This window comes from Lissotriton vulgaris, chromosome 3_1 (assembly GCF_964263255.1).
Source record: "Lissotriton vulgaris chromosome 3_1, aLisVul1.2, whole genome shotgun sequence".
Classification (NCBI taxonomy): domain Eukaryota; kingdom Metazoa; phylum Chordata; class Amphibia; order Caudata; family Salamandridae; genus Lissotriton; species Lissotriton vulgaris.
Genome location: NC_141689.1, coordinates 956,828,248 through 956,843,602, shown reverse-complemented (window position 1 = coordinate 956,843,602; position 15,355 = coordinate 956,828,248).

Sequence of the window (15,355 nt, the reverse complement as noted above, 5' to 3'; positions counted from 1 at the left end):
TGTTGAATTCTCAGGCCCTTTGTGTTGGGATTTCCCCACATCCCTACAGCCTAACCACAGTTATTATAATGTTGTTTGTATAATAATGAATATTAATTCTTTTATTTTTAATTTACTTTTATGAATGTGTTACTATACTGGCTTTTGTATCTTAAGTATATATTTTTCAATATTAAAATGATTTTCAATGATAGTTTAGAGTAAGATTCATTTATCTATAGACTCAAAGTCCAACACTTTCCCTAGTGTGACTTAGATTGGAATGGGAATAGTAAATCTACCCTCAAAGTCCAACACATTTCCCAAAGTGACTTAAATTGGAATGGGGAATTGTAAATCGACACCCCTGAAAGTCCAAGACTTTCCACAATGTGGCTTAGATTGGAGTGAGAATAGTAAGGGCTCTATTATGAGTCTGACGGTCCAAGACCACCAGACACAAGGGGGCAGGGTGGTGGCGGTCTTCCGACTGTCCTATTACAATTGAGCAGTCGGACCAAAATTTCCCGGCTGCAACCACCAGGGATCCACCATTCTCTGGCGATGTTGTGGCAGATAGGGGGCCGCAGTATGCTTGGCAGGTCCTCCTCCATGAAAACCGTCGAAGATAGGAAACAAGGTGGGCCCTATCGGGATCCCTTGTGCCTCTGCACCCTGGGGTGCATGCAGGGGGGCACAACATGTGCTCCCCTGTGTGCATGCACCACTGTGCATGCACCATGCAGGAACTGTTTTTGGTGTTCCCATTACGGTGCCCATTTTCAGGGCACCACTGTGGGAACGTTAAAAAAAGCCTGCCAGACACGAGAAATACTCGTGATCTGGCAGGCTCTCCGGCCAAGGGTTTGGCGGTTCGGCGGCCTGGCAGACCCGACACCACACTGCCAAACTCGTAATCAGGCCCTAAATCTACAACCCCAGAGTCCAACACTTTCCTCCATCTGGTGAAGATTGGTGTGGGAAAGGTCAATTGGAAAGGGGCGACCACTCGGTCCCCCCGAACGTATGGTGGAGTACCCCGATCCCCCCGGGAAGCCATCTTGGGCGGGAGGCGAGCCTCGGCTGGTATGCCCAAAGCGGCGTAGCCGGGGCGCGCTTTTTCCCACCCATGAGTGGGTTGTCCTAGACACTGAAGCCGCCAGCCACGCCCCCGGAGGCGGGCGGAGGCGGGTTTACGCCCGCCCGAAGAAGGATAAAAGGAGCGACAAGCCAAGGAAGCATCCTCTTGTTCCTGTGCTCTGAAGCTGCACCTCCTCGCTGCACGTGAGCTCGAGACGGAACGAAGAGCCAATTTTGAGCGTTGTAATTTTGTCTTTGTTCTTTCAGAGAATCTTCGTTCGAGAATGCCGGGCAAGAAGGTTGGAAAGCGGGTCGGTACCGATCAGATGCTCCGCATGCTCGTGAAAGACATGGCCGAAATGAAGAAACAGATGGCGGCAATGAACGGTGTAGGAGGCCCAAAGCGAGTCGTCGGACCAGCATTGCCGGGAGTAGTCCCTAGCGGGAGAGGTAGAAGGTCCAAGAGGGGGGCACCTGGGGTAGAGACCCCGGTTCCCGAGGCGCCGCCGGCGCTCCCCGATACACCGACTGAAGCCCCGATCCCGGTCCCGAAGGAGGGGCAACCAATCCCTGTTGTAGTCACCCCTGTGAACGGGGAGGATATGCCTCCCGAGTTGGCTGCACAGCTGGCAGCGTGGTTGGGGAAAGATAGCGAAGGCACCACAGCGGATGACGCCAGGGCAGTAATGAGGCAGTTGCGGCAGTCAAGAGAGGCCGCAAAGGCCTCTTTTGTTCCCCCGCAGGCTCCAGTGGGTGAAACCGCGGCGGGCACGAGTTCGGCAGCGACTACGGTTACAGCCTCTAGTTCAGGTAAGCAGCGACTGCCGATTGCGGGGGAGGGGTCTGTACCCTCGAGAAGGGAGAAAGTAGCTCAGCATATTCCGATTGAAATCAAGGAGAGGATATGGGCTGAGAAATATGTGAACATGTTTTCTTTGCTAACTGAGCATTATGAGATCGAGCATGTGAAGGGTCAAAAAGAGTTTTTGCACCCGAGTGTTTGGCACGCCAAGATGGCCGCTTTTAAGGTCGATGAGAACATAGGTAATTGGGGCAGAGCATTTGGCATTTTCACTTCAATTATGGGGGAACGAAGGCCTGAAATGTTGGCCGAGTTACCCGTGTACCAGACACGTATTATGGAGTATTCTCAGTCATATGAGGGAAATCAGTGGTTTTGTTATGATAATGTTTTTCGGAAGGCCAAGGAGTTCGACACATCTCTGACGTGGGATTGTTACGACTCCATTTCTTGGCAAAAGATGGAGAAATCAGGCATGTTAAAGGCACCATTGGTGGGGGGAAGCGGGGGAGAGTTTTCCCGCCATTCATCTGGGGCGCCCTTTCGGGCAGGTTCAAGTAATGAGCATCACGCGAGATCGAGTGGCAATACAGGCAAAAAAGGCATCTGCTGGAATTTTAACAGAGGAAAGTGTACGAGGCCCCAGGGGTCATGCAAGTTTAGGCACGACTGTGGGGGGTGTGGGCAATCCTCGCATCCTGAGACCATGTGCAGAGCCAAAACGGGTGATAACGGAGGTAGGGGAAGCGCCAAACAGGTCTGAAATAGTCCGAGGGGCGCCTTTACCTACCCCGGTTGATACCATGGCAATGATTCCTTGGCTCAATGAATACCCGGATCATGTCTCCGCTGGGGTGTTGCGAGATGGGTTTTCGTATGGTTTCCGCATCCCAGTGGGGAATTTTCAGGGTACGGCACAGTGTAGGAACCAACTGTCGGTCCTGCAGAATACGGCGGTGGTTCAGGCGAAGATTGTGAAAGAGTTGACCCGGGGTCGGGTTGCCGGACCATTCGACACGCCACCAGTTGCTAATTTTGTTTGTTCCCCCTTGGGAGTGGTCCCCAAGAAGGACCCGGGTGAGTTTCGATTAATACATAACTTGTCCGCCCGAGAGGTCTTTCGGTGAATGATGCGATAGACCCGGAGGTGTGTTCGGTGCGGTACGCATCTGTCGATGAGGCCGTCGCCATGTTGAATCACCTGGGGCCCGGAGCGCTGATGGCCAAATCAGACATCGAGTCAGCGTTCCGGTTGCTCCCGGTACACCCAGACGATCAGCGTCTCCTCGGTTTTATGTTTCAGGGTCGCTATTACATGGATAAATGTATGCCAATGGGATGCTCCATATCTTGTGCTTATTTTGAGAAATTCAGTTGTTTTCTGCAATGGGTATTCACAAGAATGACGGGGTTTCAACATGTTATGCATTATCTTGATGATTTTCTGTTCCTGGGTGCAGCTGGGGATCCAGAATGTGCACAAGCTCTAAATGAATTTTGTGGTCTGATGAATCAGTTTGGTGTGCCACTGGCACCAGGTAAGACGGTGGGGCCATCAACTTCGCTCGAGTTTCTCGGAATAGAGCTCGATTCACTGGAAGGTTGCTTCCGGCTGCCCAAAGAAAAGGTGGGGAGATTCAGGGCCTCCCTTGAGTCATGTATTCGGGAAACCAAGGTGAACTTGCATCAATTGCAGCAAACTGTGGGTCAGTTGAACTTTGCCCTTAGAGTAATGCCAATGGCCCGCCCTTTCTCCCGCTCGATTGCTCAAGCCATGGTCGGTCTTAAAGAAGGGCACCATCGCACGAGGCTCTCGGCCGAGATTCGCCAGGACATGCGCATTTGGTTGGCATTTCTGGCGGATTTCAATGGTCGGGTGGTCTGGAACAAGCCGGCGGTGTCCTCCGAGGAGTTGGGGCTGTGGACAGATTCGGCGGGGAGTATAGGCTTTGGCGCCATATTCGGTAATCACTGGTCGGCCCAAAAATGGCCGTCATGGTGGCACGAGTGTGGGCTGACGAGCAACATTGCTTTTCTCGAACTGTTCCCTATTCTGGTGGCCTTGAAAACATGGCCTGAGGGGTTTCGGGATCACTCTGTGGTGTTCTGGTCTGATAACATGACCGTGGTCGAGTGTATCAATAGTCAGGCAGCACGATGCAAATGGATTCTGAGATTGCTCAAGGAAATTGTGTTACTATGTATGCAATTGAACGTACTCTTTAGGGCAAGACATGTACCAGGAGTACTGAATCAGGCGGCTGATGCGCTTTCTCGTTTCCGTATGCAGGCCTTTTGGGGTTTTCTGCCCACAGCGGACCCGGTGTCGGCACCATTCCCCGAAGCTCTCTGGTCTCTCGGTGCCCCGAACTACAAAACCTAGTGGGAGAGAGTTTAGCACCCAGGACGAGGAAGGCATATGAAGGGGCGTTCCGTTCTTATCAGTCCTTTTTGGGTTCGGCTAGGGGGGAGCTTTGGGGCCAGGAAGAATATGTCGTAAAGTTTTTGCTGTCGTTACATCAGGCAGGCAAATCGGTAGCCACGGCCCAGAGGCATCGGGCCGCCATTTCCTTCATGGCGCGGGCTCATGGGATCCAGGACCCTACTGCATCTTTCGTAGTACAGAAAGCACTGCGTGGGTGGCAACGCCTTGAGGGTCGCAGAGTAGATGAAAGGCACCCGATAGGTCTGGAGAGGTTGGCTCTGTTATTCTCCGTTCTCCCTGCGACTTGTTCATCCCAGTCTGAAACAGTGTTATTCAGGGCCGCTTTTGCATTAGCATTCCATGGGGCTATGCGGGTAAGCGAACTGGTGGCGAGGAACAAGCAGGATACGGGAGGGGGACTGTGCCGAGAGCACGTTCTAGTTAAGGGGGATACGATGATGGTCTCGTTTCCCAGGTCCAAGACCGATCAGGGTGCGATCGGGGACAGTATAGTAGTCCATCGGAGTCCCGGATCTCCCATGTGCCCCGTCGTATGCGTTGAGGAATATTTGGCACAGAGGGCGGCATTGTGGGGGGGGACCCTGTTGAGGCACACTGATGCCACCCCACTGACGAGGTTTCAGTTCCAGCGGGTGCTAGCAATGGCAATTTCGGCCGCGGGCTTGAACCCGGGCGATTTTGGGACCCATTCCTTCCGGATAGGGGCTGCTACAGAGGCTACAGCCAGGGGTCTGAGTGTGGAAAAAGTGAAACAATTGGGGCGTTGGTCGTCGAATTGTTACAAAAGGTATGTGCGGTTGCACATGTTGTGAAGCTGTAATCGTGTACTCACGCTTCTTGTTTTTGTTTTGTTTACAGTTTCGCAAGCTTACGAGGCGGGGCGGACTGTGCAGTCGACCCGACACCTGGGAACCAGCGGTCAAAGATCACCGGCTGCGGAAAAAGTGGTGTGGGTCGTGGGCCACTCATACGTGAGGCGTGCCGCGGACGTATTCAAAGCAGGTGACATGATTCACATGGCTGGGGAATACGGGTACAGGGTGACCTTCTACGGAAGGGGCGGGCTCTGTATTGACCAGTTTCAACCTTTTGTTGAGGGTTTGTTAGGGCGGACAAGGTCACCGCCATCTATAATCATGGTGCATCTTGGGGGCAATGATCTGGTGACCACTGGTAGACGACTACTTCTTGAGGCGATACTATCCACAGTAAGTTGGTTGGCGAGAAGGGTTCCAGGGTGCACGATTGCATGGTCCCATATGATTCCACGAAAGGTGTGGCGGGGGGCTAATTCAGTGTCTGCTATAAATCATTCTGTGAAAAAGGTGAATAACAAGCTTGGTAGACTGTTCCGTACAAGTACTTTGCATTCGATTCCTCATGGGTGTATCAGGGGGGACCTCATGTATCTGGAAGATGGGGTCCATTTGTCCCGGGTGGGGAATTCTTTACTCATAGGAGACCTCGTAGCTTGGTTGAAGAGTTTACAGCATGACCTTTAGGTAGGAGTTTTGTGGGGGGGTCCGGATAGCCGGTCAACTATCCGGCCTGTGGCGGTAAGGTCATGATCGGTGAGCAGTAATTGGAAGATCCCTAGGGGGGGCGTCACCCATTACGGATGGGAGCGCCCGGGGGGAGGTGGCCATTGGCCCCTCAAATGGGGAGGCGGTCCCTTCTAAGGATGGGGGTAACTCCCTCCCGCCTTCCAAAAGTTCAGAAAATGTTTCCGTATTCCCATTCTTGGGGATTGTGTTTAGAGCGGGTGGCGGGTATCTCAGCCATATGGAAAGGGGCGACCACTCGGTCCCCCCGAACGTATGGTGGAGTACCCCGATCCCCCCGGGAAGCCATCTTGGGCGGGAGGCGAGCCTCGGCTGGTATGCCCAAAGCGGCGTAGCCGGGGTGCGCTTTTTCCCGCCCATGAGTGGGTTGTCCTAGACACTGAAGCCGCCAGCCACGCCCCCGGAGGCGGGCGGAGGCGGGTTTACGCCCGCCCGAAGAAGGATAAAAGGAGCGACAAGCCAAGGAAGCATCCTCTTGTTCCTGTGCTCTGAAGCTGCACCTCCCCGCTGCACGTGAGCTCGAGACGGAACGAAGAGCCAATTTTGACCCACCCACCAGCCCCTGAAGACAGCAAGTTGTTTTGAAATAAAGTTATTTGACGTGGTAATTCACTTTTCTTACAGGTTGTTCTGAATAAAGTTGTGATTCAGTATGCAATAAAGTGGATAATTCTGATAATTCTTTACAGTATGCTTTATAGAATAAAAGTATTTGCGCCAGAGTTGATCATTGATGTTTAGACAGTTCATACTTTGAATATCTTTTTGTTTTTCCTCTTTTAGTATTAGTATCTCTAGTTTAGTTTGTCGTATTTATTATTTGGTCGGGCGGTAAGGTCATGATCGGTGAGCAGTAATTGGAAGATCCCTAGGGGGGGGCGTCACCCATTACGGATGGGAGCGCCCGGGGGGAGGTGGCCATTGGCCCCTCAAACGGGGAGGCAGTCCCTTCTAAGGATGGGACGCCGAAAGGAAAGGGAAGGCGGTCAAGGCCCCTCCCTGGATAGGAGGGGCTACGGGCCCCTCCTGGGAATTTCCCGGGGCCAGGACATCTGCGACGGCAGATGTGGTAAGTTGTGTGGGGTGGGGAGGGGGGTCTACGCTACCTTCTAGACACCTCACACGAGTCCTCGAACGACCACTAAGATGGCGTCGAGTTAATTGGGGCCCCCGTCAAGAAAAGGGAAATTGGTATGTGCACATGAGGTGCAGTCCTCTGTGCGGCCGCCCCTCACAACTGAGGGGGGAGTTCTGGTTTAGGGATCTGACACCGGTTACGACCTTGCCGTTGGCCCTTAACGTTAGGATGTACAATTTCAATTTGAAAATGCATTTGTAGGATGTTAGTATCGGCTAGGAGAACCTTTGTATTAGAAATGTGTTAAGGTCAGCCAAAACATCGTAATGTGGAAATGAAATTGTACATGATATGAAACTGTTATTTTAATGTTTTAATTTTGTTTCATATTTTAATAAATACGGCCGGGAGGGTAACTCCCTCCCGCCTTCCAAAAGTTCAGAAAATGTTTCCGTATTCCCATTCTTGGGGATTGTGTTGAGAGGGGGTGGCGGGTATCTCAGCCATATTCAACCCGTCAAAGTATCACTGTTCACTAATGTGAGTTACATTGGAGTTTGACTAGGCAGTGTATGCATTTTTAGAACTGTTGGGTTTTATTTTGTGGTTTGTAGTTATGTGGTATCAAATATACATCAATAAAGTATTTATTAGTATATACAATATGTTTATGCAAAACTGAATTCAAGTTTAAATCGCAAAACATTGTGGTGGTAACAAATATTATTTTGGTACACATTTATATTTTTACATTTACATATTTACACTTAATATACATTTTTCAACATATATATTTTCTTTTCACTTTTTTAAACATATATATTACAAAACAGTATATTTTTTAAACAGAGGCCATTTTTGTAATATGTTTACAGTAATATATTTTTATATATATAAATAACCACTGTAAATTACTAAATATATTGTTCATAGTATTTTTATTATATTTTTATGTTTTTGAGTAGGTGGTGGTACAATGACAAAATAAACTTATGAAAAAGTTCATAATTTTTGTTATTATACAAAAGTAAATGCAAAGAATATATTGTTTTTCCCATTGTTTTTGAGTCAGTTTTATCTTTTGTTTGAATGTTTATTTAGCAGCCATTTTATTCACCTGTTTCTTTATTTTTCTGTCTGTCTTCTTTGTTTTGGGTTGTTTGGGCTTCTATGTGGTTGCAATTCCCAGTTCTTGCTATTGTGACTAAATAAAACAAATTTCAAGTTACTTTTTGAGGTTTTAGTATTTGAGTATATGTGTTTACAATTAATTTACTTTGCATAGTTTAATGTTTGGTGGCTGTTTACTAGATATACGTCAAAGGTATCAATGTTATTGTGTTAGTGGAGTGCAGTAGGCATCATTGTATTTTGAATGAATTACATTATGTTTGTTTGTAATGTGTGAAATCGATTTGCATTTTGAGTTGTTAACATTTAGATGATTGTGCTTATGGGGATTTTTATGCTGTGTGGGCGGGTACTGTGTGTTTCTTTTATAGGTGATTTATTTTTGTTCTAGATTTTTCCTATTTTAGTATACATTTTTTTTTAAGTAAATACATTTGGTTATATATTAACCAATATTATTTTTTCTTTTCTTGTTTGTTTTGATTTTCCTGGAGTGCTTGTTTGTATTTCATTTTTCGGCATTTTTATTTTATTATTTAGATTTTTGCATTTTCTTTAGGATTCTTTCTATTCTATATTTTTAATCTTTTTTCTTGCTGATGGAATTCAGCTGCAGAAATGCAAGTAACATGTTAATTTTATTAATTAAAATGTGGGACATTTTTATGTGCTTTAAAGTTGTTTTTGTGATTACATTATTTGAAAATGTATTATGTATTTTATTTATCTATTGGTTTTTGCATCATGTGTTAAGATTTTTAAAAGCTGTTAATTGTGTTGTTTGGGAAACAGCCTTTACTCTGAAGTATTTACTTCGTAGTACATTTTTCATGCGTTTTGTAGATCATGAAGACTGTTGGAATGCAAGCCTTTACATCGCAACGCAAAACTATACAATTGTGTAAACGACAAATAAAATAAAAAAATGTATTAAGAGTTAATGTATACATTTTCAACAGTAGGTGACTGTGATAGCATTTTTCAGAGGCAGTAAGCATGGTAAAAGTATGCATGGTAGTGGAATGTGTGGTGAAGGTGTTTGTAATGTGAATTAATGTAAACGCGTGGTAGTGGTATGCCTTGTAAAATGTGCAATGTAACGACGTGAATGATGAAGGAAGGTGGGGAAATGTCATACAACTGTGTTGTTTAGTATTTATTTATTTACTAGTATGTATTTAAAACATGTTTGCTGTTCAGTCTGAGTGGACTTTTAAGGTTTCGTTTTTTAGACTTGTATGAATTACTTTACTATTAATTATTAAGTTCATATTTATTGATATTTTTCAGATGTGTATATATTGTTTACAGTTGTATTTAATATGTTAGTTTGTATTTTTCGATTGTTATTCTTGATATGGAGTCTAGGTATAGTAGTTCTTGATTATTGTAAAAAGGAAGGACTTTGTTTTGTGACAGTTTGTGCATTTTCTTGGTTTATTTTGATATGTTGCGTTTTAGTTAGTTATAGATTATTTTATTCTTAGGTTTTGATACATTTGCTCTTTTTTAATATATTTAAAAAGAGTTGCAATGTAGGGGGGCTGTGTCCTAATGTTTCTTTTCTTTGCTTGTTGTGCTATGGTGTTATCATATATATTCCACCATTAGATATGAGATTTGTATTGGTGTCCGTGACCAAAATGGTGCACTCTGCCAACTTAAGTATCTTCAAACTAGGGGAGCTTCCGGCAGGGAAAATGCTGTCCTGTTATCTTATTGCTGCTGTGCTGGGGCTGTCTGATATCGAGATAAAATTGTCCGCATTCAATCAGTTCATAAGATACAACCCTAATACAAAACAGTGACTGTTGAGAACTGTCATCAAAGAGCGGCATGAAAACTGCATAAAACAGATTGACTATAGTTACTGTAGACCTGCAGTTGTTTGCCATCTTGCTTTGTGACACCTGAACAGTTTATTTCTAGTGCAATAGACGGCTACCTGATGAAGGCATGTATGACGAAACGGGCGTAGTAGACATCTGCCACACTGCCTCCATCAACTTTACGTCTATCGTATTGGATTTATGTACATGTATGTTGGTTTGATGAAATCATTTTCATATAGTTACTATCATAAATCCTATATGAATATTTGAATTTTTGATCTATTAAACAAATCATGAACAATATACAAAATAAGAAAATAAATTCGTTTTGATACTTAATTTTATGTGTACGTATCGCTTTGAATAGGGTGGTTTATCTATGAGAATATAGTATTTTTTCACATATAGAGGTATTCTTATTAAATAGACTATGGTTTATATTAGCATCTAGCTATAATCTTTCTACACTATTTCTATTTTCCCTATGTTATAGCTAGCTGTTACTATAGTAGTCCCTTGTTTTCTAAAGAGTATCTTCAAACTAGTCTGTTAGGGGAGTTAATTTGTAGAAATAATTTCTGTGCAGTGTTTAGTAGTTGGGTGATTCTATTTAAAAGTTAGTGTTTTGCTATTTATTGGATATTCTACACTTCCCTCATTACGATGGTGGGCAGACTGTTGGTGGCGGTTTACCTGACCTCCAGGGCATCAATCTGACCGCCGCATTTAGATGCAGCCGGTCAGACCACAGACGTCAGGGGAAGGACCAACGCCTCTGACAGGATCCAAGATCCTGTCCGGACGTCGGTCATACTTGCATCCCTACAATGCGGTCCAATCACCATGAAAAGGAAGACAGAAATGCAATTTGGAGGCTCAAAGCAGGGTCCCTGTCCCCATGTGCCATACTAAGTGGCCTGGAGGCACATACAGTGCCTCCGCACATCCATGCACCGTGTGCCAGGCACCACATGGTGCCTGGCACATGGTACATGGATGTGTACAGCTTGCCTTTTTTCTACTGCGGCTTGTGTGTGCCTCTTTTCCTGAGCTGCGGCACAAGCCGCATTAGAAAAAGGCACTTTCCAACCACCTGCACTGAGGTCTGATCATAATAGGGCAGGTGGAACTGCCGACTCATTCTCGGACGGTAACCTGCCCAAAAAGATGGCGGTTGGCAGTCCAATCGACCGCCCTTGTAATAAAGGCCTTAATATGGATTTTTGGGGAGGTGTCTCCATATACTTTGTCTAAAGTGGTAAAACACATCTGACTATCTGTATGTGATTGCTTGTTCAAAGTCAATGATTATATTTTCAGATAGCAATTGTTCTTTTGAGATTTTATTTGAGTTAGTAGTTTATGGTATGTTACACTTCTGTAAAAGCGTGTAGATGAACTAAATGTTTGTGTTGCGATATTCTCTATAGAGTATGTATAATTGTGTGAATGGTGGAGGGCATCATTTAAATGTGCAATCCATCATCCATGTGTTGATCTAAATTGATATTAGTAGATTATTATTAGTTGTATATATTATTATTCTCCTTTCATTATGGGTGTTGTCATATAAAAGGAACATTTTATTGGTGTGTGTTACAATTAAGTATTTGTAGACACTTATATTATCAAATCTTCTTGGAACATCAGGGTTTTCTTTGATTACTAGTCTAGTTCTATGAGTCTTTTTAAATTAGGTATAGCTGGGTGTTGGCCTGTAACCAACACATGATCATTAGCTATTATATTTTTTAATTGTTCCAGTAGACTCTTGTGAGCTCATACTAGCTTCCCTGAGGTCTTGCAGTACATTATCTGACTTTAATATTGGCAACGTTCGGAGGATGATTGTGTTCTTTAAAATTTTCAAAAATGTCATTCTTTCTAGTATTCCTGCCATGAAATCAATTAGAATAGTATTTCATAGATTTCCAGTGAATTTTCTCACTGCTTGCACTTTCTTTGCTTAAGTATATGCCTTATGATTTAACAACAATTTTTGATTCTGAGATTTGATATGTGTGTCTCTTTTTGAAATTTTATCAACGGGTTTTAGAATCATAAAATAAATATTAAGTTATTTGTATCTAATGTTACTATTTAAGATTCTTGTTTGCACATTTACACTTATAGATAAGAAGTTGTGGTATTTTTTCAGTGATGTTTGTTGAGCTTTTCATTTTTATCAACAATGTTTAGGCCTGCTTTTTGAGTTTTCTGTTAAAAAAAGCCATTATGAAGTGTGACGTTTATTAACGCTTTAACCGCAGCAGCAATTCTGCCGCGTTGTAGGCGTTGCATTAAGTGGGCGAGCCGCATCGGCCAACGGACGTGCGCAGCACTACAGAGGTAGTGCTCGCGATGGCCGTTGGCCGATAGGCACACTTAAAGGGTTAATTAAATAAATATGTTTTTGGGGATGTTAGTTTATTTTACAGCACTACTGAGGTAGTGCTCGAGACGGCCGTTGGCCGACGGGCGCACTTAAAGGATTAATTAAATACATATATTTTGGGGGAGGTTAGTTTATTTTAGATCGCTTTTGAACTTTAAATTGGTTGCCATTTATTTTTGTATTTAGTTCTATTTAACTTTCTTTTTAAATAATTCTTGTTAATCTCCAAAACCTTGAGACCCTTACGGGTTAGTAGTCATGCTTTACAAACCATTGATTGATTGAGTGATTGATCTTGGTTTTTCAGAATAATAGGGTCTTTATATTCTTTTTGTTGTAATTGTCGGTATGTGTCAATTTTTTTATCTATATTTAAGAAACATGAATAAAAAGGTACACATTAATTATTTTGTTAAGGACAATATTTGGGGCCCCATTAGGATGGCGGATGAAGCCACCGCCGGCCCAGCGGGGGCGATCCGCCTGCCATCCTCCCATTAAAGCCCGAGAAGTCGACCGAGCAGAAAAAGGGTTTAATATGGTAGCGATGTCTGAAAGACACCTCCATCCACATAACAATGTGGCCTTTCACATGCCTTTCCATGGCATGCACTGCCCGCCGCAATGTTAAAAATGCGGGATGCGTCCGCCAGTGTGGCGGGCGCATCGTAATGGGATGTGCGGGACCGCCCCTAGCATTGCGGGCGGTCCCATTTCCCACTGGTATAGCGGGCGGACAAAGTCAACCCGCCATACTAATGTGCCCCTTGGTGTTTTGTTGTTATTTAGCTATAAAAATAATTAAAAAAATTAACTTACAACAAAAAGCTGTTACTTTTCTTTTTAATGGTGAGATTTTTACTGATCTGATTCAGCAATCTGGCAGAGTTTTGGTTGCATGTAATATTGGGAGTTTTGCCAATTTCTTGCATGTATCGGTGCCTTTTTTATTCTTTTTCTTAAATTAGTAAAATATTTGTATTGGGTATTTCTTACCTGTAATTTCATTTGTTGCTACCTTTGCTGTTTGAATTTTGTTTTTGTCATATCCTTATTTAGTGATAACTAATTAGTGTTTATTTGTGTAGTAGGTATCATTTATATGCTATATAAAATAGATTGTATAAAAATATTTATAATTTAATATTATAATTTAATTGTTTAATGTTTCAATAATTGGTCTATTATATTATTGCTGGAGCATTTGTTGTTATAATGATATATTTTGTATGTTATTTTTGTTTTAATATTAGTATTTTGTTTTAAAATGTAACATATTGTCGTACATGTTAACAAATTATTTTATAATTATTTGTATTTATTTATATTATTTACATCTGCTTTTTAAAATTGTTAAGTATTATAAAGTGTCCGTTTATTAATACTGTTTTCATTATTAATGTAGTGCATTTGAAATAATACTATTTATTTATTTATTTATTATTAGCAATATTTTAGTTAACAGTAATTTAGTTTTCAATATGTTTGTTGTATTTCATGTCTTTTAATGTGGGTACTATATTTCTTTTATCTTTATTTTGTTTTTGAAATTAGGTAATTTAGATACTTTTTCTGGTGAGACTTTTGCAATCAGGATTAATGTATTTATTGTTTAAGAATAGGGTTGCAACATTACGGATGTTGACATTTTTGGGGTGATATTTGTGTATTTCAATCATTTCTTTCCTCTAGGTTGTGTCACAAGAGCAATGGTGCTGCTGAGTGCTTCTTCTTTCATCATCATAATCACCATCTTTCCTCTATTTCAGCTTTTCACTCTCTTGCTCCGGGTCAAAGTTTGATGATGATAAGTAAGTCCTGGTCACCACAAATGACTGTCGGTGCCCTCCATCAGTAAAGACCCACCCATGTTTAGCACTGGAAATCACTAGTGAATTCTATTAACTGGAGACATGCAACTTGATGGTTTGTCTCCTCCCTTTTTTGGACTGAATGTGTTATAGTATATCATCCTGCTGAAGCTGGATCTGAAATGAGAAGGGTCCGAGAAGGGACCCAGTTTTCAAAACCATTTGAGCCCTTTGACACTATAGGCTTTTGTGTGATGCAGGAGATTTTAGATGGATTCTCTGTTCCAAGAAATTAAATAAATATATTTCAAGGTCCGTTTGGTGCAGTGAAATTTAAAAGGTTGCAAGAACAGGTCTATTTTTGGATCTACAGTTTTGGGAATTTTATCATCATTTTTTGAGGATGCCATCTAGAAAATATTACTAACTTCCACCATGTGGTGGCCTGGAAAAATAGCAGAGCATCATTAGTGGGAAGTTTTTTTTTATTGACCAGTGTACTTGTCTGTGTGGTGAAAGAGTGATTTGGAATGAAAAAGATTCCCAGATTCATCTTGTCTTTGCCAGGGAAGTGCTTTTCTCAGAACCTGAGGCCATCTGAAAAGTAGGATAGTCCTGTTCCTCTTTACGGGATCCAGGACACATGTTTTTTTTATCTACAGGCACGTGTAATCTGTTTCATTGCAATCTGCTCATGTTTAAGGCATCCAGCAGTGTTGCTCTGAGGCTTAAAGTCCTTTCCTTGGTGCAGGCATATGTGTGGATATTTGTGCCACTACTCTCCATTTGTAAACAGGACTAATGATGGTGAGATCACAAATGAATGTATGCAGATGTTCGATAGAGGCTGCAATTGATAGGAAATCTAAGGAGTTAAAGAGGTGTTTATATAGAATGGGGGGAGGTGGTTATTAATAGTCCTTCCAAACTGTTGTCCTTGGTGCGTCATTAAAGTGGACTTTTTTCATTCTTACATTGGTTATTTGGCTTGTAGAATCTGTGAAATTATGTTTATGTACACGTTGTTATTGAAGACATTTTAAAGTGTATGTGTATGTGTATGCTTATTCAAAACACCGTTTTGTTCCCTTCATAGGTCATGAGTTTTGTCAAACTTTCGGTAGTTTGCCCTTTCATTTTAATCAACTGTGGACTTAAATCTTATGTGACACAATACAGCTATTTTAGTAGCTGTAAGTTTCACTTGGCAGTTGACACAAATAATTTGTTTTATGATAT